Source organism: Dasypus novemcinctus, chromosome 3 (genome assembly GCF_030445035.2).
Source record: "Dasypus novemcinctus isolate mDasNov1 chromosome 3, mDasNov1.1.hap2, whole genome shotgun sequence".
In the NCBI taxonomy this organism is placed as follows: Eukaryota; Metazoa; Chordata; class Mammalia; order Cingulata; family Dasypodidae; genus Dasypus; species Dasypus novemcinctus.
In genome coordinates, this window is record NC_080675.1 from 151,315,231 (window position 1) to 151,328,141 (window position 12,911).

Sequence of the window (12,911 nt, forward strand, 5' to 3'; positions counted from 1 at the left end):
CAACCGATAATTTATTTTTCTTATTTGTGTCTATTATATGCTTGCCCCTTCTTGCCTTACTGTGATTACCAAATAATAACACTGATTTCCATTTATCTTCACCTTTTTTTTTTTTTTCATTTAATCTTTGCATCTTTCAGTGAGCTTCATTTTACTGTCGGAAAAAAAGTGAGGCTCAGGGAAGCTGTTAAGTAATTTGCTCATGCTTGTACAGGTAGTCTTTGTATAAAGGTGGGATTCCAGTTGAGGTCTCTGATGTCAGTGTTTTTTTCAAATGGATGTGGCTTAAGTGAAGACATACACCTTTATACCTCATTGAATGCAAGTGCTTGCTCACCATTGTTTTCCCATTCTTTTTTTCCCTTCAAAATGAATAGTTAGTGCCTTAGCAAAATGCCTTTTTAAAAAAGATTTATTTATTTATTTATCACCCTCTCCCCTGTTGTCTGTTCTCGATGTCCATTCACTGTGTGTTCTTCTGTGTCTGCTTGTATTCTCATTAGGTGGCTCTGGGAGCTGATCCTGGGACCTTTCTGAGTGGGAGAGAGGCAATTACTCTTGCACCACCTCAGCTCCCTGTTCTGCTACATCTCATTTTCTCTCCTCTGTGTCTCTTGATGTGTCATATTGCTGTGCCAGCTCTCCACATCAGCCAGCACTCCTGCACAGGGGTGTGCATTCCTGTGCGGGGTGGCATTCCTGCGCCATGCGGCACTCCCACTCAGGGTGGCATTCCCACACGGGCCGGCACTCTGTGTGGGCCAACTTGCCGTGCAGGCCAGCTTGCCCTCACCAGAAGGCCCTGGGCATCAAACCCTGGACCTCCTATATAGTAGACAGGAGCCCAATTGATTGAGCCACATCCATTTCCCCTCCAAATGCTTTTCTAGAAAAAAAAAATGCATCTGTTCAGTAGCAATCAGCATAGTTTGGGAATTTTACATGACACACAATTACAAAAGTCTTGTCAACATTACGTAGCATGTACAGTCTATCTGGGAATCTTTCAGTACTGAAAAGTATAGTTCTTGGAATAAGATGAGCTAATTCTGTTTTAATAGGTATATTTAAAAAATGTAATATTTAATGTTATAGTTGCTTTTAAACCAAAGGCTATTTTATGCTTGCTATAGAAGGAAAGCAGATTTATGTACTTTATAATTTTTTTCATTTTTACAATCCTTATATATTTTGTGATTCTAAGAAGAGTGTTAAACATGGCAAAATTTTCTAAAATTTCAATTTTTGGAGAGTGTTATTTTAAGGTATCTGTGATTGGGTTTTTTAACAATCTCTGAGCTGTCTGAAAAGTATAGGTCAAGCAGAGATTAGAATAAGCATGTCCAGAAACATTCTGTTTTCTCTAGAATTCACTTATGAGTGCTGTGTTTTAACATTTCTTTCCTAAGCTTCAGATATTCCCTTGTCCAGGCAAACCAACCCTAGATAATGATCTTTCTGAAACACTGTTGTTTTCAGGGTGACTGATATCACTCAGTAAGCCAGGACTGATGCTGATCTCTTCTGATTCATAAACCTCTGCTCTTGTGACATTTCTTAAGTCGTATTTCTTCTTTTTCTGTTGGAAGTTTTCTAATGGTAATTTTCTGGGCCAAACGTAAATTCCCATGAATAGCTCCATTGGTCAGAGTTTTATTTTTATCTTCCCAACTGATGACTTTGAAATGACTGTGTGGCTTTGAGGATACCTTATCTGCTGCAGCTCCTGTTCACTAGTTGCAACCACACTGTACTTTTTTCCTGTTCTGTGAATATACCAAATGCATTCTAGCCTCAGCATCTTCCACTTGTTTTTCATCTCCTGGGAATGGTCTTCTTCAAGATCTTTGCTTGGCTAGATCCTCCTTATCATTTAAGTCTAAGCCTCAAGGTCTTTTCAAAGAGATTTTCCTTGACCACTCACTATAATTTAGCACTCCCAATACCCTTTACTACATGCCCTGTTTTATTTTCTTCTTAGCACCTAAACACTTATTGGTAGTTATTTATTTCTTTTTCCTCTCCTCTGGTGGGGACAGGGACATTCTGTATTTTCTACTGCTGTGTCCCCAGCACTTAGAACAGTGTCTGTCACAAGTAGATATCCCAGTATATATTTATTGAATGATTAAAATAATGCTTTTTCTACTAGCTATTCATAAAAAATTGCTCTGATTTCACTTTTTTTTTGGCAATAAGGAGGGTATATTTAATGTTTGTGCAATTCATGTTTTTACATTTTTTGACATTTTTCTCTTCCAGTTCCCTAGTTGAATTCTTGCAGAGAAAGGGGGAAAAAGAGCCTTCTAATTTTCAGACTCTTAGATGTGACTTTTTCGGTCTCTCCACTGCTTGCCAGGTGGGTGTTTGAGCTGGTGCAGTCTAGTCACAAAAGCAATTAAAAGGTAGGAAAATGGGCTTCTAACAGCTGCTTCAGTCCTGCTTGAGTTGGCCTCTCCCCCAAGGGACTGTCGCTGTCAACCTAGCAAAATGAAAATGCCTTTATATAAACATTTTTTTTCTGGGATTATAGAACAGAAACAAATTCTAGGTTTATGAAATGAATTAAAATATGTCAAAAGAATAGAAAGAATAATGACCTGCTGCTACAATTTGAATTCTGAGGCAAGGTAGCAACATTTATTTTCAGCAGGATGACACTGAAACTGGGGCACTTTTAGTTCTATCGAAATGGCTTTATTATGCCAAAGGGTAGATTTAATAACTTATTTGTTGGTGTTGGTGTTGGTGAGGGAAGTGACAATTCTATAAAATAAAATTTTTGATCCTCAGAGCTTTGGTTTGTGGCAGAGTCCTTGAGTCCTTACTCTTTTAATTAACTCTGTGGAAAGAGGAAGTCATTTTAAAATAAATTCTATTTAATTTCCTTTCCATTCCATTCCCTAACTGTTAATTCATTCAATAAGGATTCCATTTGGCCATGATAGACCTTAACCACTGTTGTGTGTCATAGTGAATGTATCCATGCAGGCTATTAAAAATGGGTTAAATGTGTTTTATATTAATAGCATACCAGTTCTGGCTTTTATATTGACATATGCCTCAGTGATAACAAATCTGGCATTGGTCTGCCTTGATCTTTTTTGATAAGTTTTATTTTATGTGATTCTCCGTCAGTGCTATTTAAGAAATGTGCTCCCTTTGCAAGTTGCCTTCTAATTGATATCCCTTTCTCCGCTTTGGAACCTCTGACCTGTCATGAAACCCATTGAGTTTGTGTCATTAAATTATGCTTTAAATATTTTGTTACATAAATTTAGAGTCGTCTTGCACAATGAGGCTTTATGCACACAATTCATGAAACACATTTGGGCTTCACGCACAATGAGGGTAATTCAGTTTTTGGATGAGTGAGATGTACCTTAAAAAGCTATCCAGTTGTCAGTTAGAGATTAACATTCGGGCCTTCATTCATTGCCAGTCAGCTAATCACTCAGTAACTGTATATTAAGTGGCTGCTTTGTACCTGGCACTCTGCTGGACTCAGAAGATCTAAAGATGAATAAGAGTCTTTATGACCTTGTGATTTAATAAATGTGACCTTATTGAGTTATTATTTGGTAAATTTTTTTCATTATAAAATATATGAAACATACATAGGTAAAAGACAAATATAATGATCCATGTATCTGCTTTATAAGATCTTGACATTTTATTTTATTACCTACAGATTGTAAAATCGATGCATTAGATGCCCTGTAAATCCCTCCCAGTCTCATCCCTCTCCCTTTTCCAGAGATAACCAGTTTTATGAATTCAGTACTTTGTAAATTCATGTATGTTTTTATATTTTACTAAATATTTATGCATTTTTTAATGAGTTTTAAAATCCTGCATTAACACTAGATCTATTACGTGTATTTTTACAACTTTCTTATTTCAAAACTCAGCATTGTTTTTGAGAGATGGGAGATTTATTTTTTTCACCATAAAGAAAGAACATTTATTTTAATTGAAAGCAATTTAATGTTAAAGAATTTAGTTTATTAAAGTGTTACTTTTATTTTTTATTTTTATTTTTGCATGTGTGTGTGTGTTCATATAGAAATACATGACTTTCTGGAATCTCTGATTTATTTCTGACCTGAAAGTTAAAATTTTCAATCCTTAAACATTGAATCCTTAAACACTATTCTGAGATGAGTGTTTTATAGACTTACTAAAAGAGCTTTATTTGTTTTGGGAATTTTCTTTTGGGATGTTTTCTAGAATGCATACACAAGTGAGATTAGGTTATGCATATGGTGATCCTCAGCTTTTCTGTGAAGAAGACTCCACAAAAGCTAAAATACTGTGCCAGCTAGTTGGCGACTGTACCTTTTATAGATTTCATTCTGGGAGCTCATCTTGTGTTGTGGATTTTCTGTACTATAAGCATCAGTTTCTAAAAGAGAGCACCTTTTATCAGTTAAATCAGAAGATCTATACAATCCAAGGTGGAGGTACAGCTATAGCTCTCTCCTCCATCATGAGGAGATTGACTTGATTTCAGTAAAGGCGGGAGGTTGAACCTAATTATTTATGCTGATGCATGCCAGAAGTTTCATATAATAAAAGCAGAAGCTGTCAGATGAGTGCAGAATTTTCTGTGGCCTAAATTAAATCTGTATCACACAGGATTGCAGTATTTTAGAGGTGGCTACTCCCGTTGTCTGCTATGATAATTGTGCATACAAACCTGTCACTACTGATTTGATTATCATTGCCCATTTTATATCCTTTTACTGGTGTATAGTTTAACTCCAGTAGCAAAAGAAACTTGAATTTCTACTGCTTTACACATTTGAAAAATAATTATGTTCTTTTCTCCTCAGGATCATTTATTATAGGTTCTTTCCAGAAAGCTGTGTAATGTGCTTCCAATCCAGGTTATTTTTCTATCAACACCCTGAAAAATCTATTATATGGTAAAGCATCATTGACAGATTCAGTTGTAATTTAATGAGAACAGACTCATATGCCAAGGGAATTGATTAAGTCCCTGCTCTTCCAGCTTAGCTCTACTGCATTAAATATTAAAGTAGTTTCTCCCCCTTTTGTTCTCAAGGATGAAATGTGTTCCATAGTTTGCCTCCCCACCCCTTCTTCTAATTAGACTGTGTTCATAAGTTTACTATACTAATAAAGGGGCACTGACAAATGACCTTATTTCTTTTGATCTTTCTAGAGTTCATTTTTGCACACTGCCATGGTTTTAGGTGTCATTTTACTCACAGAAATTAGTTTATGGTAAATGTATTGGAATATGGTCTCTAAGGCAAGAATGTAAATTAAAAATTGAGTTGGTATTGAATCTTTTTTGCAAGACTGTATTTTATATCTCCTGTTGAGTTTTTATGTTCAGGGTCTTCATATGATAGGATGATGTATTCAGATTAATCTGACGATGATATACAGATCAATTAATTTCAGACAAGTTATCAAATTCTCATTTTGGTCATGTAGTTGCTTTGTATTATTGATTATAATTATTCTTGATTTTTAAAAATAAATATTCAATGAAATTTTTTTCTCTCAACTAAATGAAATATGATTCCTGGCCTCTTTTCAAATAAATTATATTAATTTTTTCTTAGCATACTTAGAACAGTTTTCTTTTTTTATTTGTTTTATTTTAAATGAAGTTCCCATGGCTATATCATTTTATCCCAAGTCTAGTTTATTTGGACTTCCTTTACTTAGAGGCACAGATAAAATATTATCATATTTCTCACTGCTGGCATCTTAATGGCTAGACTCACCTCTTGATTGGTTATTTTGTTCTCTCTTTCTCACTCATTTTCCTATCTCTACTCATTCTGCTTCTTCCCATAAGTACCCGCTCTACTTAAAAAATGTTTTTAGGTTTGTATGTGTCTTTGGAAAAATAATTATTGTTTTCTATGTGTATAAATTTTTTAATCTTCATAATTGGCATTGAGTTATAGATCCCATATATTTAAAAGATCTATCTTTGTTGATATATGTAATTCTAGTTCATTGCTTCTGACTGCTATATTCTACCATATGTGCTTATTCATACATACTATGTATCCATCTTATTTATATAGTCATCTAGTGATTGTGCTTCATTGTATCAACTCCATGCATACACAATTTTGTTTTATGGAGGTAGGTGCTCAAGTGGAAATTTGGGGTTGTTGGGTATTGTCCTAGTTTGCAGAGGTTGCTATGACAAATATTACACATTGGATTGCCTTAAAGAATAGAAGTTTATTTATCTCATGGTTTTGAAGGCTAAATGTCTAAAAGAAAGTCTTGACAGGCCACACTTTTTCTTGGAGCTGTAGCATTCTAGTTGTGGCTTGCCGCAATCTTTGGGGTTCCTTGTCCTATCTCTGTCTCTGTGACATGGCGATCTGCTTCTTTCTCTAGCTTCTTTTGACCTCTTGGTTCTACTGTCTGACTGAGTCTGAATTTCCTCTTTATAAAGGACTCTAGTCATCAGATTAAGGCCTATCCCCAGTTTGGCCTTATCTAAATAGGATCTTTGAAGATACTACTCACAAATGATTCCATACCTTAACTGTAGATAACATCTTCAGAGATTCTTTTTACTGATAGGCTCACACCCACACAAACATGGATTAAGACTTGAGCATGTCTTCTGTGGGGTGCATGATTTGGTCTCTAGTACGTATCCATTGTTAAGTTCACTAAGTACCGCCAGGTTGTTCTGTAGAATGAGTAACCTATTTATGCACCCTTGAGCAGACCACAAAGATTCACAGACTATTATTTTGCATTAGCAACTGAGCAACCAAGTTGGATTGAGGTGTTGCTTTCATAAGAAAGGATGTTACTATTGCATTTGTATTCTGAAGTGTGATGATTGTGTTGGAAGGGGGTGGCACATTGATAAGTGTCTTCAAATTGTTGAACTGGAAATTAGAAAATATTGCCTAGAAGCATGAATTAACTTTAAATATTATGAGGCAACATGAAATATAGAGGGAAGAATACAGATGATGGTCAGAATAGCCACAAAAACAAGCAAATTTCCAATCTTTACCCATCTAAATTCTCAGTGGAAAGAAAAATAACAGACACATAGATGGATGAGAATAAAACTGCATATTTATTGGAAACTAGAGCTGGTGCCATCCCTAGACCATAAAACCTAGAATAATTTTTTTTAGGCAGTATTGCTGATGGGCCTGGATTGAAAGAAGTAATTGAGGAATGATCTTCAGGAGAACCTTCTTTTTTTTTCTTTCCCCTTCCCTGCCCCCTACCCCCCCCCCCCCAGTTGTCTGCTCTCTGTGTCCATTCACTGTGTGCTCTTCTGTGTCCACTTGTATTCTTGTCAGCAGCACCGGGAATCTGTGTCTCTTTTTGTTGTGTCATCTTGCTGCGTCAGCTCTCTGTGTGTGTGGTACCACCCTGGGTGGCTGCAGTCACACTTTTTTCACCCTGGATGGCTCTCCTTACAGGGAGCACTCCTTGCACTTGGGGCTCCCCTGTGTGGGGGACACCCCTGCATGGCACAGCATTCCTTGTGTGCGTCAGCACTGCATGTGGGCCAGCTCATTACAGGGGTCAGGAGGTCCTGAATTTGAACCCTGGACCTCCCATGTGGTAGGCTGATGTTCTATCCATTGAGCCAAATCCGCTTTCCAGGAGAACCTTCTTGAGGAAGAACCTCTTACTTGGGAGGGGCACAATGTTTATGAGTGGTTCTACAAGGCATATCACTTAAATTTCTCTCTTACCTCAGACTGGAAGCATAGGTACTTTGTAAATAGTGTTTTAGAGCCAGAGTTCTCTCCTCACACCTTCCTAAGAGGACCCTGCCACATAGGTGGCCTGGACACGAAAGTCCTAACTACCAACACATGTGACTTTAACCCTGTCCAGCTGGCTCTCCCAGTCTGTTGAGGTTTTTGTTCTTAAAAATATTTGAACAGTCATTAAAGCTGTGATATCTGAATATCAGTCATGAAAAGAGGCAGTCCCACAGAAAGGATTCTGTAGAGATGAAAAATAGTTGCCATATTAAAATTACAATGGATGTAGTGATTAGCAAATTAGACACTATAGAAAGACAAACTTGTAAAATCTTTTCCAAATTATAAAGACAAAAGTTGGGAAATGAAAAAGTGAGAAAATAAGACATAAGGTGGATAGATCAGGAGATAAAATGTACAAATAGTAGGAATATAAAAAAGAGAAAGAGCAGATACATTGTTCAAAAAAATAATAGAGGAAAACATTGCTGACACAAATTAATAAAAAGAGAAATGAAAGCATATCCTACTGGATTTTTCCAATTTGGACGCATTTCTGCTAGAGACAGTATAAATGTAACTGAACTGTTGGCATTATAGATGGCCAACCCATAATTCCTCATTCCATAAAAGAGCAGACTGCTTAGGTGTATGAGTAGAAGAGATGCTGACTACATCCCACTAAGTATCTTCCACTTCTGAGGAACAAAGACATACAGGTACAAAAGTAGAGAGCCAGCAAAGTTGGAGGCTTTCTTCTTGGAAAAAAGGATAGATAAGACCAGAAAGACGGCCTGGGGAGATATAGTCTTATATCCCTAATGGTAGAATAAATTGATTACAGCCATTCTCTAGGGCTGGTAAGGAAAATTTGTTAAAAGCATTCATCATCTTCTTATATTTGACTCAACAATTTTACTTAATGTAATTTATCACAAAGAAATGAACAGAACTATGCAAGAAGATCTACAAGGATATTGGTTGTATACAAGAATATATAAGGGCATATAGTATATATACAGATATTTATAATACTGTAAGTTTAGAAACTTAAATACTTAAATATTCAAAAAAGAAAATTGATTGAATATATTATAGTATATATCTTTAATGGAATGCTATGTAACAATTAGGAATGCTTTGCTAGATAATAGTAATGACAAAAGCAGAGTGTAAAATTTTAGTTACACTCTGGTCCCAGTTACTCATTCATTTATTCAGCCATTCATTCATACATACTCAGGGAGTGCCTACTCTACTCCAGGCATTATTCTAGGCCCTAGAAATAACATGAGTGGGTAACAATACCAAAGCAAGCCAGCTCTTTGCTCTCTTGAAACTTAACATTCTAGTCAGGAAAGACAAAACAGTGAACAATTTGTCACTTGGTGGTAAGCACTGTAGGAAAAACGATAGCAGGTTAAGGGGGTACAAACGGAGGGTAGAAAGGAGATTGTTCTGCTATATAAAATGGGTCAGAGAAGTCTTCTCTGTAAACTGATATTTGAATAGAGACCTGAATTAAAAGCCAGCAAAGTAAGGAGCAGTGCTGTAATCTGGAGAAGAGTATTGCTGTTGGAAGGAACTGCAAGTCAACAGCCTTGAGATGGGGTGTGTGTGTGTGTTCCAGAAAAAACCTGGGGTCATCCTGACTGGCACAAATAAATCAGGTGGAGGGTTGGATGAGGGGGAGCATAAGATAGGGTAAGAGAAATGGAGATTAGGGGTGAAATGTAGAGCTTTGTAGGCCATTGTAAAGGTTCCGTCCTTTACTGTAAGGTGAGAATCCTTTTAGAGTTTTGAAGAGAGGTATGAAATATGACTGGCATTTAAAAAGATATCTTTGTTTTATTTAGAATAGACTAGAGAGGAGCATGGATGGAAGTAAGGGCATAAGTTAAGAGGCTGTCATAATAATCCTGTCAAGATATCATGGAAACCTGGACCAGTAAGGTAGATATGTTGAGAAGTGGTTCGATTCTGGATTTGCAACACATACCCACAAACCTTTATTGGAAGGAATAAAGACATACACCAACATGTCAGTAATAATTATCTCTGTTTGGTGGAATTGTTGGTGATTTGTATTTTCTTTAACTATTAACTTTTTTTTCCCTTCCCTGAGATGGTTGCTTTGTCTGTTTGCTCATTGTTTGCATTCATTGTCTGCTTGTTGTCTGTTTTTTCTTAAGGAGGTACCAGGGACCGAACCCAGGACCTCTCGTGCTCGAGGCAGGCACTTAACTGCTTGAGCCATATTTGCTCCCTGCTCATTTGATTTTGCTTGTTTTCTGCTTGGTGTCTTGCTCAATGTTTTCTTTTTTTCATTGTCTGCTCATTTTTTCTCATTATCTGCTTGTCGTTTTTGCTCAATGTCTGTTCGTTGTCTGCTTGTTGTTTGTTCATCTTCTTTAGGAGGCAAGGTTAACCAACCCAGAAACTTCCATGTGGGTAGCAGGTGCCTAACTGCTTGAGCCACATCTGCTCCCCTAATATTACTTTTCTTTCTAATTAATTAATTAATTAATTAATTTGAATTTTATTGAAGTATATCATTCATACAGGAAAACAGTGAATGTATAGAAAAGATTGTGAACTTAAAAAATAAACATACATAACATCACACAGGGGTCTCACACATCAACATTTGTTACAAACTATGCAAGAGGATTGTAAAAATATTACTACCCCAAGCTGCTAGAGCTAATAAATGATTTCAGTAGAGTGTCAGGATACAAGATCAATACGCAAAACTCAGTGGTGTTTCTATACACTAATAATGTACAATCTGAGGAGGAAGTCAGGAAAATAATTCCATTTACAATAGCAACTAAAAGAATCAAATATTTAGGGATAAACTTAACCAAGGATGCAAACCACTTATATTCAGAAAACTGTAATGCATTGCTAAAATAAATTTTAAAAAGACCTAAATAATTGGAAGAACATTCCATGCTCATGGATTGGAAGACTAAATATCATTAAGATGTCAATTCTATCCAAATTGATATACAGATTCAATGCAATCCCAATAAAAATTCCACCAGCATTTTTTAAGCAAATGGAAAACACAATTATCAAATTTATCTGGAAGGGTAAGAGGCCCCGAATAGCCAGAAACATCTTAAAAGGGAAAATGAAGTTAGAGGACTCTCACTTCCAGACTTTAAATCGTATTACCTAGCTACAGTGGTAAAAAACAGCATGGTATTGACATAAAGATAGACACATAGACCAATGGAACCGAATTGATGGCTCAGAAACAGACCCTTACATCTATGGCCAAGTGATTTTTGACAAGCCTGTTAAGCTCTCCCATTTGGGACAGAACAGTTTATTCAATAAATGGTGTTGGGAGAACTGGATATCCATAACCAAAAGAAAGAAGACCTCTGTCTCACACCTTATACAAAAATGAACTCAAAATGGATCAAAGACCTAAATAAAAAGGAAATACAAAAAGCTCCTAGAAGAAAATGTAGAGAAACATCTTTAAGACCTGGTGGTAAGTGGTGGGTTCTTAAATCTTACACCAAAAGCATGAGCAATAAAAGAAAACGTGGATAAATGGGACCTCTTCAAACTTAAACATTTCTATGATTCAAAGAACTTCCTCAAGAAGGTGAAAAGGCAGCCCAGTCAATGGGAGAAACTATTTGGAAACCATTTATCCGATAAGCGTTTGATTTCCATTTATATAAAAAGATCATACAACTCAACAATAAAAGAGTAAGCAAACTATTAAAAAAATGGGCAAAAGACTTAAATAGACATTTCTCCAAAGAGGAAATACAAATGGCCAAAAAGCACATGAAAAATGTTCCATATCACTAGCTATTAGGGAAATGCAAATTAAAACAACAATGAGATATCATGTAACACCACACAGAATAGCCATTATTTAAAAAAACAGACAACAGTAAGTGCTGGAGAGGATGTGGAGAAATAGGAACACTCCTTCACTATTGGTGGGAGTGTAAAATGGTGCAGCCTCTGTGGAAGACAGTTAAGCGGTTCCTTGGGAAGCTAAAAATAGAGCTACCATATGATCCAGCAATTCCTTACTAGGAATATATCCAGAAGATCTAAAAACTATGACGGAACAGACATCTGCACACCACTGTTCATAGCGGCAAGTTCACAATTGCCAAAAGATGGAAACAGCCCAAGTGTCCATCCACCAATGAATGGATAAACAAAATGTGGTATATATGTACAGTGGAATACTATGCTACAATTAGAAGAAATGAAATTTGTACATATATGATAACATGGATGAGTCTTGAAGACATTATACTAAGTGAAGTAAGCCAGACACAAAAGTACAAATATTGCATGGTCTCATTAATATGAACTAAATACAAATAATAAACACATGGAATTAAAACCTAGAGTTTAGGTTATAAGGAGATAAGAGGAGGGTTGAGAAGAACTATGGATGCTTAATATACGTGTAAATTTTAATTAACTTGACTCAAAGTGTGGAGATGGATAGAGTTGATAGTAATACATTATAGTGAGTAACAACTGGTTTATAAATGGGATTGTGACTGAAAAAAGGTAGTCTGGGTAAGTAAATGTCAATAGAAAGAAAGCTAAAGAATAATCTAAGGACTGAATAACACAGTGAACCCAGAGGTGATTGAGAATTGTGATTAAGGGTACAAATGCGAGAGAGTCCTTCTCTTAGCTAGAGCAGATGTATATCACTATTGCAGAGTGATGGGAATATGGAGAAGCATGGGAAAATTACAATTGGCGTGACCTATAGACTGTGGTTAACAGCAATACTGTAATCTTGCATTAATGCCAGTATAATATATGCCAGTATAATATATAATAATATAATTAATGCCAGTATAGTATAATGCTATACTGTGTTAATAATGAAGGTGTATGGAAAAAGTGTGCCAAGTGTATGCTATGGACCATGATTGGCGGTAATAGTCTGATGATATTTATCTCATAATCTGTAACAAATGTTTCACCAGGGCGTGGAGTTGTATGGGAATCTACACATCTGTATGATTGCTTTGCAAGTTCACAATATCTGTAATGATAATACATTAAAAAAAAATAGTACGGGTTGGGAGAAAAAGACACCAAATGTAAGACAAGGAATATAGTTGGTAGTTATGTTTCGACAATGCTCTAGCATAGTTT

General features: G+C 36.1%; 1 protein-coding gene across 14 annotated transcripts in view; it reads left to right on the forward strand.

Annotated features, from left to right (window-relative positions):
* PEAK1 (pseudopodium enriched atypical kinase 1) overlaps positions 1–12,911 on the forward strand; it is a 331,862-nt gene that overhangs the window by 89,918 nt on the left and 229,033 nt on the right. Inside the window, exon 1 of one of the 14 annotated variants that reach the window (XM_004468165.5) lies at positions 2,263–2,359. The exons of the other annotated variants lie outside the window; for them this stretch is intronic. The gene's annotated coding sequence lies outside the window, so the exon portion shown is untranslated. Of the gene's footprint in view, positions 1–2,262; positions 2,360–12,911 lie in introns of those variants that run through there. 14 annotated transcript variants of the gene reach the window in all.